Source organism: Stenella coeruleoalba, assembly GCF_951394435.1.
Source record: "Stenella coeruleoalba genome assembly, chromosome: 10".
In the NCBI taxonomy this organism is placed as follows: domain Eukaryota; kingdom Metazoa; phylum Chordata; class Mammalia; order Artiodactyla; family Delphinidae; genus Stenella; species Stenella coeruleoalba.
In genome coordinates, this window is record NC_137156.1 from 93841642 (window position 1) to 93857376 (window position 15735).

A 15735-nucleotide genomic window follows, 5' to 3' on the forward strand; every position below is an offset into this window, starting at 1 on the left:
TACTGGGGCAGTAAACAGAATCTGGGTTGTTTTCTGGGTGTCAGTGAAAACATTTAAAAGTTGGTATGTCATGGCAGTCCAGTAAGAGGGGACGGGGGCTGTGACCAGCGGGTCAGCCCGAGTTGCTGCATTCCAGCTGAAAATCAGCCCCGCGGCTCCCTATCCGCTCCCTTGGGAATCCCAGTTTCAGAGGAGTAATGGTGCGTTTTGAAAGTTCTCCTCTCCTTACTGTAAACACTGTGAACAATTTAGCGAGTCCCCTTTCAGACTTAAAATACAGTCCACGCTCCGTATCCGCGTATCTGCGGCGTCCGCATCCACGCATTCAACCAACCACAGAGCGCGTTGAACTGAGCATGCGGACCCGCGGATATGGAGAGCCGACTGCGCTTGCGCCATTTTATAGACAGGAAGTGAGCATCCGCGAAGTTTTGTGTCCGCCCGGGGTCCTGGAACCAATATCCCGCGGATACGGAGGGACAACTGTGTTTCCATGGAAGGAGTGCGTGTGTGAGGGAGGTGTGTTCAGGGAAAGTGAGAGAGTCATGTATTTCTTCCACTTGAAAAATGAGATTATATCACAGTACTGTTCTAAAACGTGCTCTTTGCCTCTTTCTGGATCGCAGCCCATTTAGAACCACATTGTGATCAAATGCTTGGCGCTGGAGGAAATTCCAAAGCAAGAATGCCAGAGGTGTTTTGAAGTAAGAAAGACAAGAGGACGATTTTAATTGAAAATATGCCTTCAGGTATGAGTTCTTCTGAATGCCATTGTTCCCTCCTCTTTTGAAACGTACTGGAACTTTGGAGCTGGTACCTTTGAGTTCAACCTCATTTACAATTGGGGTCAATGTTCTGAAGGATGAAATAGTGTGATGGTCTAAACACTAGAAGAAGAGGTCTCTTTAGACAGAGTAATCAGGGAAGGCATCTCGGAGGAGGTGACTCCTGAAAGGAGATCAGAGATCATGCAAAGGCCCTGAGGGAAGAGAGAGCTTGGTGTACTTGAGGAACCACAGGAGATGTGAGAGATTAGTGACCAACCATAAAAGCCCTGGGAGGAAGGAGCCTGACCTTGTAGGGTCTTGTAGGCCTACATGAACTTCCTGATAAGAGCTTGGATTTTATTCTAAAGGGAGTGACATACTCTGATTTTTTTTGTTTTATTTTTTAAAATAAATTATTTATTTATTTATTTTTGGCTGTGTTGTCTCTTCGTTGCTGTGCGTGGGCTTTCTCTAGTTGCTTTGAGCGGGGGCTACTCTTCGTTGTGGTGCGCAGGCTTCTCATGACGGTGGCTTCTCTTTGTTGCGGAGCACGGGCTGGCTCTAGGCGCACAGGCTTCAGTAGTTGTGGCGTACAGGCTCAGTAGTTGTGGCTTGCAGGCTCTGGAGCGCAGGCTCAGTAGTTGGTGGCGCATGGCCTTAGTGGCTCCGCGGCATGTGGGATCTTCCTGGAGCAGGGCTCAAACCAGAGTCCCCTGCACTGGCAGGCGGATTCTTAACCACTGCACCGCCAGGGAAGTCCCTCTGATTTGGTTTTAAACGATGTCTTTGGAGAATGTGTTGGAGAATAGCAAGGGTCAAAGCATTGGGACCTGTTAGGAACCACTGTAGTTGTCCAGGCAAGAGAGGATGACAGCTTGGATGAGCGAGATGTTGTGGACACAGAGAGAAGTAAATGGATTCAAGATCTCCTGAGGTGGAACCACCAGGATTTGCTGATGAAGTGATGTAATGTGTGTGTGTGTGTGTGTGTGTGTGTGTGTGTGTGTGTGTGCGCGCGCGTGCGTGTGCGTGCACGCAGGCTAGGATTTGGGCCTGAGTAACTTTGTGTATGGTGGTACTATTTCTAGAAATAGGGAAGATGGGGGAAGAACAACTTTGGGAGGCAGAGGGGTAAGGGAAGTGAGAGTTCCTTTTTGGTCAAATTCATATCAAAATGCCTTTTTGACACCCATGTGAGATACCAAGTAGGAAGTTGGATAAATACATTAAGAGTTTTAGGGATGGGTGTGTCTGAGGAGGCACATTTCAGAGTAATCCACATTTAGATATTATTTAAAGCCAAGGGAGCTGACGTTGGAAGGTGGCTGTATTTTCCAGTTTTTTTAAACGTCTTTATTGCAAAGTTTCTGAGTGATAAGAAAAAGAACTTAAAGAGAGGGAAGAGAGAGAACAATTCCAATTTTATCTATAGCCTTTGTCTTGCAACAGAACAAGTGTTTGGATTTTGCAGGGTCCTTTTTTAGCAGGGCCTGGGAATGGCACGCTTTTACGAGACATGGGACACACACACCACCTGCTGGTCATTTCTTGGCATTTTCCAACACGCCTTTCAGGGCAGAAAGAAGTTTTCAGTTTAAGTGTAAGGTGCCGTGGGAATACTAAAGAAATCAGGATCAAGGTTGCTGCCCTCCGTACCTAAGAGGCTCGCACTGGGAGGCCACAGATGCCATGGGTGTGGTGAAATAGTGGGTTTGGAGCAGAGAGAGCTGGGTTTGAATCTCACCTTTGCTTAAGCAAATGGCAAGGCTCTTGCCTCTAGACTGTAGAGGAGCATGTCCAACAACACTTTCTGTGTGGTTAGAAACGTTCTACATCTGATCCGTTCAATCTGGTGGCCACTAGCCACCCCTGGCTGTTGAGTACTTGAAATGCGGCTGGTGTAACTGAGGAGCTGACTTTTAAAATTGTAATTACTTTACGTTTAAGTTTAAATAGTCACCTGTAGCTAGTGACTACCGTATTGAACAACACAGTTTTAAAGAGTCAGTTTCCTCACCTGTACAGTGGGGATGACAGCACCTACCTATGGGATCTTGTGCAAGTTAAATGAGATGATTTCAGAGCACATCTACCAAAATGCATGGCTGATGACAGCCAGTTATCACGTGTGTTCAGATATATACCCAGAGGCATCAGTAGAACATTCCACCTGCACACCCATCACTAAATTTTTCATTAATCTGCTGCCTTGAATTAAAAAGGAAAACAGGGAAGGTTCATTAGTACCACAGGTCTGTCTCAAAAAAAAAAAAAAACCAAACCATTCTGTTTGGAATGAATCAGTCAGTGTGGTGTTTTGTATTTTTTTCGCTCTCTCTCTCTGAGACGGGAGACTGTATCAGCTTATGGTAAGAGAGTCATGCCAGTCAATGAATAATCAAAGGCAAAGCCAAGCAGATGATACATCTTGGCCTCCGTCCTGTGAAGCCACCCACTAAGCAACGTTGAATAAATCTGTTCAGGCTTAGCATATTTTTCAGGGTAATTGGTTGCAGTTTTTTCAGACTCGTCCATTGGTTAACCTTATCTTGGGCTTATTCCAAGCTAATGAAACAGAGAATGAAGTAAGTTCTGATTTTGGTTTTAAGTTTCAGGGAGGGGAGCGGAGCATTAGACTTAGTGCTGGGAGCAAAAAGAAATGTTTGTTCAGGCTTCTCTACCCTGAATGCAGGGCAACACCTGGGTTTCTGTTATTTTCGTGGATGGTTCCCGTCTCCATGGAGAGGGCTACAGGTGACTTAGCGCGGACATCACAAAATACCATGTAATTAAACTAATTATGGCTCTGTGGAGGCAGGGTGTTAGCATTTTAAATCGTGGGGTGGGAAAGCTGTGAAGATAAACGAGAGGCACTCTCTAGAAATAGTTAACTGTGGGAGCTTAGCGTCAGGAGATCTGCGTTCAAGTTTTAGCTTCTCCCCTTGGCCACTGTGTGACCTTGAGTAAGTAAGATCTCAGAGCCTCTGTCTTCTTGTCAGTAAAATGGGCCTATTGCTCCCTACCTCAACAGATGGTTGTGAGGAGAAATAAGTTAGTGCCTGTAAAGCACCAGCACAGTGCCTGGCTGTAAAGACTAAAAAAAAGACTGGCTGGTGTCATGTCATCCCTTCTTTTGTGTGAGACAGCAATTGTTCTGAGACAAAAACCCCACGACACAGCCTTTTTGTGTCCCCCCAATGTTTTCGGTTGCGTTGTTTCTCCCCAAATTTGTATGTTGAAGTCCTAACCCCCAGTACTTCAGAATGTGACTGCACTTGGAGATAGGGTCTTTAAAGAGGTAACTAAGGTAACATGAGGCCATGAGGGTGGGCCCTAATCCAATGTGATTGGTGTCCTTCTAAGATGAAGGAATTTGGATCCACACATGTACTGAGGACAGACCATGTGAAGACAGAGGGAGAAGACAGCCATCTGCAAACCAAGAAGAGAGACCTCGAAAGAAACCAGCCCTGCCGACACTCAGACTTGTAGCCTCCAGAGCTGTGAGAAAATATACTTCTGTAGTTTAAGCCACGCAGTCTGTGGTACTTAGTTATGGCAGCCCTAGCAATCCAGTACACCCACTCTGCCTGGTACTCAGTCATTCTTTTTGTTTTAAATAAGTTTATTTATTTATTTTTGGCTGCGTTGGGTCTTTGTTGCTGCACATGGGCTTCCTCTAGTTGTGGTGAGCGGGGGCTACTCTTCGTTGCGGTGCGTGGGCTTCTCATTGCGGTGGCTTCTCTTGTTGTGGAGCACAGGCTCTAGGCATGTGAGCTCAGTAGTTGTGGCATGAGGGCTCAGTAGTTGTGGCATGAGAGCTCAGTAGTCGTGGCACGCGGGCTCAGTAGTTGTGGCTCGCGGGCTGTAGAGCGCAGGCTCAGTACTTTGGCACACGGGTTTGGTTGCTCCGTGGCATGTGGGATCTTCCTGGACCAGGGCTCAAACCTGTGTCCCCTGCATTGGCAGTGGACTCCCAACCACTGCACCACCAAGGAAGTCCAGTCATTCATTTTTTTTCCAGCAAATGTTTTTATGCCTACTGTGTTCTAAGTTCTGAAGACACAAAGATGAAGAACACAGTTTCTATGCCCACGGAACATATCTTCTAGTTGAGCACACAGATGAGATAATTCTTATCGACAGTACAAAGGCCCCAAGGAAGAAATGAGCTTGGAGGGTTGATGGAGTAGATGGATGAGGGAGAATGGTTATGAGACAAGGTGGAGAGACAGGCAGGGTGCAACCAGCTCACCAACTCGTAAGTTTTCATGTGTGTTTAATTCATGAAAAGCCAGCACTGGAACTCAATCCCGCTGAGTCCCTGGCCTCCGCTGTCCTCATAAACGCCACTGTGATTCTTGTTGAGTGTTGAGCGTGATGGGCTCTGTGACGCACCACTCAGATCCTCCTTCTGGAAAGAAGGATTATGCCCCTAGGACTTGGGAATGATGCTGGAAGAGAGCCATCTGTTGTCATTCCACTTTGGGGTTTGCATTAACTGAAGAAAACTGCCTTGCCTGGTCATGCTGCCTTCCAAGTTCATGCTTCCTTCCAGAGCAACGCATATCCAGTGACTGGGAGATGCTAGGGTGTAAAGCTGACCCTCCTGCTGCAAATCGAGACAATTCAGGAGGGCCAGCTCAGCCTCAGAGCTGCCCATGAGATTAGCTGAGACCTTTGTTGAGAGTGCCTTGCGGGTCAGCTTGTCCCTCTGTCCAATCCTGCTTCTGTCCCTTCTCTTTAACAAGTCTTGTCTCCAAGACCTAATAGTCATCCGGCTGCTAATCTCCAACTCCGAATCTGTCTCTCGGGAGCCCCACCTGTGACAATGTCCCTACTGAAAATCAAGCATGGGTGACCAGCAAATGCAGAAGATCTTCAAGGCTTCCAAATCAGAGGACGGCTGTGCGTCGGGCAACAGTGAAGCCCTGAGAGATGGAATATGATTTTTAGAGGGGATCATGAGTCTTCTGGGAGTGCTTGCTGTACTCCCACAATCCCTTCCCAGTGGTCCCTGATGCTTGGGCCACCACATGACCCTGCATCTTGGCTCCAGCTGCCTGGACCAGGGGCAGGTGTCAGACTCAAAGGCACTCCTCTGTAGGCAGGCCAGCAGCCAATGAGATGGCATTTTGCAAGCACCGTGTCTAACAGATCCTCCTGTCTACCTCTCCAGACTCTCCTGCAATGTGGTCCCTACCTTCACCTTCCAGGGATGCTGGCTTCCTGCAGCTTCTCCTTCGCTAAGACGTATCACATGGAACTGCCTCGGCCTGGAGCCAGAGGCATTCGCCCCTCCCCATGCCTCTCCTCTACCGTCCTAGAATGACTACTTATCCTTTTATCTTTTTTTTTTTTTTTTTTGCGGTACGAGGGCCTCTCACTGTTGTGGCCTCTCCCGTTGCGGAGCACAGGCTCCGGACGCGCAGGCTCAGTGGCCATGGCTCACGGACCCAGCCGCTCCGCGGCATGTGGGATCTTTCCGGACCGGGGCACGAACTCGTGTCCCCTGCATCGGCAGGCGGACTCTCAACCACTGCGCCACCAGGGAAGCCCCATCCTTTTATCTTTTAAAAGTCGCTTCTTTGAGGAACTTCCTTACCACTCCCTGACTTTTTGTAGTTTCCTTCACATAGCTTACCCCAGTTTGTAAATCTATGTTAGGATTGATGTCTGGGAGCCACGCTCGGCTACCGGCCACTTGAGGGTAGGGTCCCGTTCCGTTCTGCTCTTCACTGTACTCCCAGCTCCCACCACGGTGCCCGGAGCATGGGGAGCACCCAGCACTGTTAGTTGAAAAACTTAATACAGAATTTCTTCTTGAAGGGTAACTGAATGAGCCAAATCAGTTCCCTTTTCTTCAGATTAGAAGTTTAAATTAGGGATTTCCCTGGCGGTCCAGTGGGTAGCACTCGGCACTCTCACTGCCTGGGCCCAGGTTCAATCCCTGGTTAGGGAACTAAGATCCCACAAGCCGCACGGCATGGCCAGAAAAAGAAAAAAGGAATAAAAAGAAGTTCAAATGAGAAAAATACACACAGAGAGAGTCAGAGTTGATGAGGCTTAGGGTGGAGCAGTAGTTCTCAAAGTGTGGTCCAGGGACCCCTGGAGGTCCCTAAAAACCTTTCAGGGGATGCACGAGATCAAAACTATATTCCTGTTAATTCTAAGATATTATTTTGCGTTTTATCACCCTCATTTTTTATGAGTATATAGAATATGAAAAGCTCCTTTTATAGTTTCAGATTCCACATTGTAACAAACGTTTAAGAGACTACCACTTGTCAAGTTTTGGGAAAATACCAAAAAAGAATACCCACAACTCTCTGAAAAGCCTTGTAAAATCTGTCTTTTTTAACAATACATATCTCTGTGAGGCCAGGTTTTCTTCCCATGCTTTAACCAAAGAACATATGGCAATGTCATTCTGCAGAAACATATATGAGAATTCAGCTATGTTGTATTAAGCCAGACGTTGCAAGACAATTGAAAAAATGTGAAACAAGGGCATGCTTCTCACTGAATATATTCTATTGGAAAGTGTAGTTATTTTTCATAAAAATATGTTGTTTATACTAACACGAAATGAGTTCATTGTGAGTTTTATTGACAGCTATAAAATTTCTCAATTTTAATTTCTAATATGATAAATATCAATAAAAATAATTCACACAAATAAAAGCTCTTTGGGGTCATCAATAAACTTTTAAATTGCAAAGAGATTCTGAGACCAAAAAGTTTCAGAGCCACCGGGGTCAAGTATTACTCAGAATTCTGAGTAATTTTGGACGCAAGAGACAAACTCAACTCAAACAGCCATAAGCCAAAGCCTGTGTCTCTTCACCTCTTGGTCCCTCACCCCTTAGTGTTAGCTTCATGCTCTGCAGGCTTTCCTCAAGAGCAGGTGATGATGGCTGTCTGCAGCTCCAGGTTTAAATCCTATTGGCTTAGCAATCTCAGCACATCCTTTCCAATAGTTCCAGCAAAATCCACAGTGTAGACTCTCATTGGGCTGCCTCCCATCCCATTTTTGTCCCCAAGCCAATCACCATGACTCTGCTCGGTCAGGTCTTGGTCTTCCATTCGTCCCTGCAATGGTGAGTTGTGGGCAGTCAGTCGAATGAACCGCGTGGACCAAGGAGGGTGCCTCCTCAGAGGAAACTCAGAAAGCTCTGACCAGGAGGAAGGAAAAGGGTGTCGCATGGGCAAACAATATTTGTCAACTTGGGAAGATAGGAGTAGAAGGCTGAGAAAATCAGAAGAGTAAGTTATCTCTGAGGAGAATTCGGAATAGGCAGATTTTAAGGGGTTTAAATTATTATTATTATTTTTTTTTTTTTGCGGTACGCGGGCCTCTCACTGTTGTGCCCTCTCCCGTTGCGGAGCACAGGCTCTGGACGCGCAGGCTCAGTGGCCATGGCTCACGGGCGCAGCCGCTCTGCGGCATGTGGGATCTTCCCAGACCGGGGCACGAACCTGCATCCCCTGCATCGGCAGGCGGACTCTCAACCACTGCACCACCAGGGAAGCCCGGGTTTAAATTCTTGAATAAATAGCCCATGCCCCCTCCTTTCTCTTCTCTCAAATCTTTCCTCTTATCTCCACCAACATCTTGAAAGATCATTTTAGAAAAGAAGACAGAGGGGAGGGTATTAGGGAAACCTGGGCTGGTGAGACATGTTGGGACAGGATTGGTAGAGGGAGGTGTTTCTGACTTCCTGTTCCTGTCTCACCCGTGGGGCCTTGGTGATGATGAAAAATGAGTAGCTGTGGCCTGTGCTGACTGGATATAAGCATCTCCAGTATTTGGGGGTCTCTCTTTCTGCTCCCCAATACAAACTGGATCACATCTCATGCTCTGACCTCCAAACGTATCTATCCTGGTCCTGTTTCCTGCAGCCTCTGTGCCATATTAGGGGACATTGAGGAAGAAGAGGGGGCAGTAAAAGAGTTAAGTCAAGACTGGAATTTGGAAGGATGACTTGGGGTTCAGAGTCCTTTAGCATCCCTCAAAAAAAACCCATGAAAGACTTTGCCTGTTACTGCTGCAAAGGTGAAGGCTCCCCATGGAGAGCTAATCCTCAAGAAGACTGCCCCCTCTCTCCGCTCTCACATGGACAGAGCTTCACTGTGGACTTTTACATGCGAAAGAAAATTTAGACTTGTTCCACGTGGACCCAAGACAGGAGAGAGGACCAGGGATGAGAAATAGAGGCAGAAATATTTTGTCTCAGTATAAAGGAAAGTATTCAGTCCCATCATCCGGAGCTGGAATGGGCTGCTTCCGATGTGTGTTTTGGGGGGACAGGTCACTTACGCACTGTTGCATGACTCCATTTTCTTCTAGGTCATCAGTGTTGGGGGTGCTGAAAACCAGACTACGAGGTAAGCACAAGATAAATTATGATTTACTCTGAAGGGCTGCTTCTCTTTCCTTCCCTCCCTCCCTCCTTTCTTGCTTGCCTTCATGAATATCAATACTTTATTTTGGTATAAAGACAGGAATCTGGAAAATGCATCATATTTGAAATTTTCTTGGTTCTCCCTCCTGTGGCGGAAAGCCTTCCCTCATCTGTTCAAATCCAAATACTTGAAAAGTGCAGCAGCGATACAAACGCGTGACCGAAAGACACCCAGAGGGAGAAGGTAGCCTGAGCCAGTGGTGTCCCTCGGTGCAGATGCCCGGGGTGCTGCACGGGAGCTTCTCTTTCTGCTTTTCCTTGTCTGTCCTTCTTGCTCTTCAGAGAGGGCTTTTGAAGTTGTTGGTGGGTCCAGTGTTGTGAAGCCGCTTCGGCGGCTTGGCCGGAGGGATCTTGGAAGTGGGCACAGGGCAGGGTCTGAGTTATCACTCTCCTGATTGCTGTCCAGAGGGGCGGCAGGAAGCAGGCTGTTCTCATCTTTCTTTGGAGTGGTTTTGAGCCAAACATCTGCATTGGTTTTCCAACCCTTAGCATCTGGGCAAAGGAAGGAAAGGGTGAGTCTTGTTTCAGACTCCTGTTGCCAAAGGAGGACTGCCCTGGGGCAGCGGGTGACAGAGGGGTCAGCAGGAAGTCTACAAGGCGCTCTGCACCTCTGCTAAGAGGGCAAAGGGAGAGGGTGCCCTGGCCCAAAGCGGAGCCGGCGGAGCAGGTACAGGAATCAGAGGCAGGAAACTGCTGATTCTCTTGCGGAGCACAGGCTTCTGGCCGCCCGCCCTGGCCCTTGTCTTCCATCTCCCTCATGCGCTCCCAGCAGCGTTCCTCCCAAGCCTTCTTCTGGTGCTGGGGCTCCCCCTTCTTCATGTCACCTGAGAGCATCTCTGGTGTTCCCTTAGCGACCATGGGGGAGGGCTCCGTTTCCTGAGGCCCGGTCAGCGATAGACCTACACTGGGTCTATCCACTCGCGTCTCCCACATGACCTCACGTGTACATCCAGAAAACAACAGCTCCCATCTCCTCTTTACAGAAGGACCCTGAGTGTTGGTAAGATGTGTTAGTGCCCAGAGATTTTGATGCTTATTCCTTCTGGGTTCCTGGTACCCGAGTCTCCTAGGACCTGTGTTTCTATTGGATCACCTCACCCAATTTTCTAAGGTCCTGGTCCTAAGTAGGGAAGCTGCTTGTATGCCTAAGTTCCTCTGGCCCTCTGGAAAGTGGCAGTGCAACAAAAAGCTGCCCGTTGATCTCTTTAATAGTGTCACCAGCGTGTGTTGCATGATCACCTGTAGGGTAATGCCAGGAAGAACAAAAGCCTTCATTTCTTAAATACTTAGTGCCTTATGGGGATGAGCTCCTTTACTTCTCTCAACAATATTATGACATAAGTACTATTATGTGCATTTTACAGAGGAGGAAACCAAGACTCTGAGAAGTTAATTGGCTTGGTCAAGAACACATAGCTAGATTAGTATAGAAAATGGAATTAAAAACCTAGTCTGCCTGATACCAGGGTGCATAATCTTGGCCATCGTACAAACTGCTTCTGGGTTTTCCTAGTAATATCTCTATGAGGAGTTGTAAAGAGAATTAAAACACTGGATAGAGAGAGGAAGATGGAAGTTGGACTCTGTATTAATTAGGGAAATGCTAGCTACAAGAATGATTAAGCCCCTGATTTCAGAGTCTTAACACAGTAAAAATGTATTTGTTACTCACATAACAATCTGATGAAGATCGTCCTGGTGGTGATTCAGGGACCCATATGGTGATTCAGGGACCCAAGCATGTCTCATCTCATGGCTCTGCCATCCCTTGAAGGCTTAGAGACCTCTGTGTCCAGGAGGAAGGGGAGAGAGAAGAAGTGACACACCCTCTTCTTAACTGCTTTGGCCAGAAGTGGCACACATCACATCTGCTCACCTTATATTGGCCAATACCAGTCACACGCCCTTGCACAAATGAAAGGCATTGAGAAAGGTATTGCCTCCCTGGGCAGCCATGTTTCAGCCACAACTCTTCTGCATGGGAGGGGGAGCATGAAATATTTGATAAAAAGTTAGTTATTTCTGCCCTGGTCTCAATGAGTATAAGTTCCTTCTACCCCATAGGTTCTACGGTTACATGATTTAATTTGTCTGGAATACATGGGAATTTGATGAGGGTTAAGGTCCTTTCAATAGGACAGTGTTCGTGTGAGAAATGATCAAGACAGAAAATGTCTGTGGTAAGTGTATTCTGTGGCCTGATGTTTTCAGCATCTGAAAAATGAGTGTCCGGATCCTTTTTCCGTACTGTTATCAGTGTGGTCCATTGCCGGATTCTAACAGGAGGGCAGCATGGACTCCAGAGGTGGCAGCCTTGCTTAGACTACATGAGTCACTGCAGAGAGAGGTACCCAAAGATGTGGTTTTTCCATACTGTTTAGAAATAAGCATCTGAGAAGTGTGGAAACATGCCGTCCTGATTTACCAGCTCTATCGTTAAGCGCTGGCATCATCACCATCTGCCGAATGTGGAAGTTGTTTAAAAATGAGTCACCTGGCACCAAAAATCATTTCTGCACAGAGCCTCCCCCATCATCTCTTGGTATCAACAAAAAGTCTCTGCTGCTTGTAAGTTCTAAGAAGCCTGGGAGAGCGTGAGTCCCCCCAGGTGGCATTTGGTTATTTATCCTCCAGCGCAAAGGCATCAATTTCCTTGAACCTTATTGGCACACTTACTTTTCAAGGATGCTGAATTACGTTGCATGGACAAATGCAGTATTATTTCTAAGTTCCTATGAGTACTGGCTGAATTACACTCCTTCGCACCTCTTTCCCATCTCATACCCAGTACTTCTTTGATAGGTGGCAGTTTAACCAATTAGAGGCATAATACAATTTGTCTCATACATCCAGAAACATGTTGAACCTGTCCAAAGTCCATTTATTGGTGATTTCTTTTCTAGGTAAGTCAATGTCCCTTTGACATCCCGTAGCTTAAATAATGAAATATGAGGTTAACTACTATTAACACATCTTATTCTAGAGGCTAGAGCAATGAAAGAGGGGGAAAACTGGTTTGTGTATAAGCAAATATATTCATGTCAAATAAGGAAGAATGCGCACAGCTATCACGGTCCTGGTTTCTGCGACTGACCGTGTGGTCATAGTGGATATTTATGACCACTGTCTTCCTCTACCCACCCCATATTCACTTTGCCCTTAGCAAGCACCTTGTTCAGGGCTCCATGCCAGAGCCCACACTTTCTTTTTTTTTCTTTCTTTTTTTTGACTGCGTTAGGTCTTCATTGCTGTGCACGGGCTTTCTCTAGTTGTGGCGAGCAGGGGCTATCCTTCATGGCGGTGCGCTGGCTTCTCATTGTGGTGGCTTCTCTCTCGTTGTGGAGCCTGGGCTCTAGACACGCAGGCTTCAGTAATTGCACCACTCGGGCTCAGTAGTTGTGGCTCGTGGGCCCTAGAGTGCATGGGCTTCAGTAGTTGTGGCACTCGGGCTGAGCACAGGCTCAGGAGTTGTGGCGCACGGGCTTAGTTGCTCCGCGGCATGTGGGATCTTCCCGGACCAGAGATCGAACCCATGTCCCCTGCATTGGCAGGTGGATTCTTCTTAACCACTGCGCCACCAGGGAAGTCCCAGAGCCCACACTTTTATTCCTAACCCGCCTATTGTGTAACCCCCAAATCCACCAGTTTTCTGCAGGGCCTAGAACACAAGAAGACTGTGCCGTGGGATCAGGCTGCTGCCGGGTGGTGCTTGCAGCGCCTCAGCAGAGGGAAACTGTTCCGAGCCACTGGTATGCCCCCTCCAGGTGCCTCCCAGCGGAGAACCTTAGGATTTGGAGGCAAAGCTGAGTCATCCTCAGCCAATAACTATTCTCCTTTTAAGAGGCCTTGGGCCACCAGGTTACCAGGCGACGTGAGGTGACCGTAGGGCCTAGGAGGTGTGCTGGCTTGCTCTCCGTCAGTTGTGAAATATCAGAATATGTGTCCATCTTTAAGAGCCCAGACAGTTTGATCACAGGGATTTCTGTAAAAGTTATTAGGAGACCTGAGCTACGATCCTAATTGGTGTTGCCAGCCAGATGGGTGACCTGAAAATCTACCTTCCTTGTCTGTAAAGTAGGGGTCCCACACTCACTGAGAAAGGACCAAGCAAACCTGGTACAGGACAAGGTTTCATCCGGTGGATCTGTAGAGCAGTGGATTTGCTCCATAGAGGTTTTTACAAAAGGATTTTATGATCAAATCCATTTGCTAAGCCTAATCATGTCCGTTGCTCTCTTACATGACTTAAAAAAAAATCAATTTATTTATTTATTTTTGGCTGCATTGGGTCTTCATGGCTGTGTGCGGGCTTTCTGCAGTTGCGGCGAGCGGGGGCTACTCTTAGTTGCGGTGCACAGGCTTCTTATTGCGGTGGCTTCTCTTGTTGCAGAGCCTGGGCTGTAGGCTCACGGGCTTCAGTGGTTGTGGCTCATGGGCTCTAGAGCGCGGGCTCAGTAGTTGTGGCACACGGGCTTAGTTGCTCCGCGGCATGTGGGATCTTCCTGGACCAGGGCTCGAACCCGTGTCCGCTGCATTGGCAGGTGGATTCTTAACCACTGTGCCACCAGGGAAGTCCTTACATGACTTTTTATCATCTTTAATTTTCTAATGTGCATGTGATGTTCAGGAGAGCATGTGTATCATTTCCCAAACTTGTCAAAAAATACATATATTTTTCATATAAATATAAAAACTGGTAAAAACCCCTTCTTATTGCAGACACCTATTAATATCATCAGGAACCAGGCTTCCATGGAATACGGGGCAGGAAGTTCTCTTATGGAGTATTCTATAAAAATGATAAACAGCTGTTTAAGTTGGTGAGTCCAATGTCTGGATTTATACATGAGAATTTTTTTTTTTTTGCGGTATGCGGCCCTCTCACTGTTGTGGCCTCTCCCGTTGTGGAGCACAGGCTCTGGACACGCAGGCTCAGCGGCCATGGCTCACGGGCCCAGCCGCTCCGCAGCATGTGGGATCTTCCCAGACTGGGGCACGAACCCGTGTCCCCTGCATCGGCAGGCAGACTCTTAAACACTGCGCCACCAGGGAAGCCCCTATACATGAGAATTTTTATAGAAAATAGATTTAGGTTAAAAGAAGCCAAGGATTAAATTGCATGTGCATATTGATGACAGGGAAAATTATATCTAAGTACTTTGAAGAGGAGGGAAAATAAGAGCTAGGGTGTATTTGAGAAGTATGGGACTGTTTTTCCATATATTGGGGTTGATGATAGTCAGTTTAACCGATTAAATTATCAAGTGTGAGACTCGATGGGTATTTTTTAAACAGTGTCCCAGGTGGCCAAGGGTAAGGTCAGGGTTAAGGGGAGAATGAGGCAAGCTCTGAAAACCTACACTCTGCTTTAACTAAATCACCTCTGCCTTTATATGGAAGCAGAGACACGGGCTGTGGAGTCAGGAACCCTGACGTCGAATCCCACCTGCTACAGCCACTGGCAATGTGCCCTTGCTTGTCTCTGACCCTTGGCATCTTTCTCTGTCAATGTACAAAAGGAAGAACCTCCCTCTTAAGGCTGTAGACAGGATGAAATGAGGTAATCCTGGCCAAGTGCAAAGCCCAGTACCAGACCCTGTGAAGGAAAATTCTTCCACTTAATGGGTTTCCATGTAAGTGCTTAAGCAAGGGACCTCACAACTAAAAAGCCTTGAAAAACACAGGACTAGATGATTTTTAAGGTCTTTTTCATTGTTAAGAGTCTGGGGGGGGCTTCCCTGGTGGCACAGCGATTAAGAATCTGCCTGCCAATGCAGGGGACACGGGTTCGAGTCCTGGTCCGGGAAGATCCCACATGCCGTGGAACAACTAAGCCCGTGTGCCACAACTACTGAGCCTGCGCTCTAGAGCCCGTGCTCCGCAACAAGAGAAGCCACCGCAACGAGAAGCTTGCGCACCACAATGAGGAGTAGCCCCCGCTCGCTGCAACTACAGAAAGCCTGCGCGCAGCAACGAAGACCCAACATAGCCAAAAATAAATAAATAAATTTATTTTTTAAAAAAGGAGTCTGTGATCCAATATAACAGGTATGTCCAGTGGCAGAAAATTTCCCCTGTTCCTGTTCCTCTGTTGTCACTTCTGGTCAAAAAGGAGAAAAAAAACAGCATTTGTCCTATAGTTCCTCAATCCTCGCTTTTTGCTAACTTCATTTGGTTCTTCTTTTAAATAGAACTGGCAGAAATGTCCAAAGGGCTGCAGTTTGTCTTCATACAAAGACACACTGAACTCTTGATTAACTGAGGAGATGAACAGGTTCACTGGCTTCTGTTTTCAATGTAAAAATTGTCCTCTTAAAAAAATACGGTTTTCTATAGAAAGTCTACATACTAGAGAGTATCTAAAAATGGACACAGTTTCTTTATAGGAATATGCTTCCTCCTTTGCCAGTGGTACTCACAAAGTGAATTAAATTTTTACTGGGGAACAGACGGTTTAAGACTTGACTGATAGTGAAGTGAAGAGAATTACCCATTGGGTGAGT

At 47.0% G+C, this 15735-nt stretch overlaps 1 long non-coding RNA gene across 1 annotated transcript; it reads left to right on the plus strand.

Annotated features, from left to right (window-relative positions):
* The first annotated feature begins 412 nt into the window (after nt 1-412).
* LOC307193237 lies at nt 413-9234 on the plus strand. The gene is made up of 3 exons (XR_013830259.1): nt 413-519; nt 627-749; nt 9118-9234. It is a non-coding gene; the product is annotated as an uncharacterized lncRNA (long non-coding RNA).
* Nucleotides 9235-15735: the final 6501 nt, after the last annotated feature.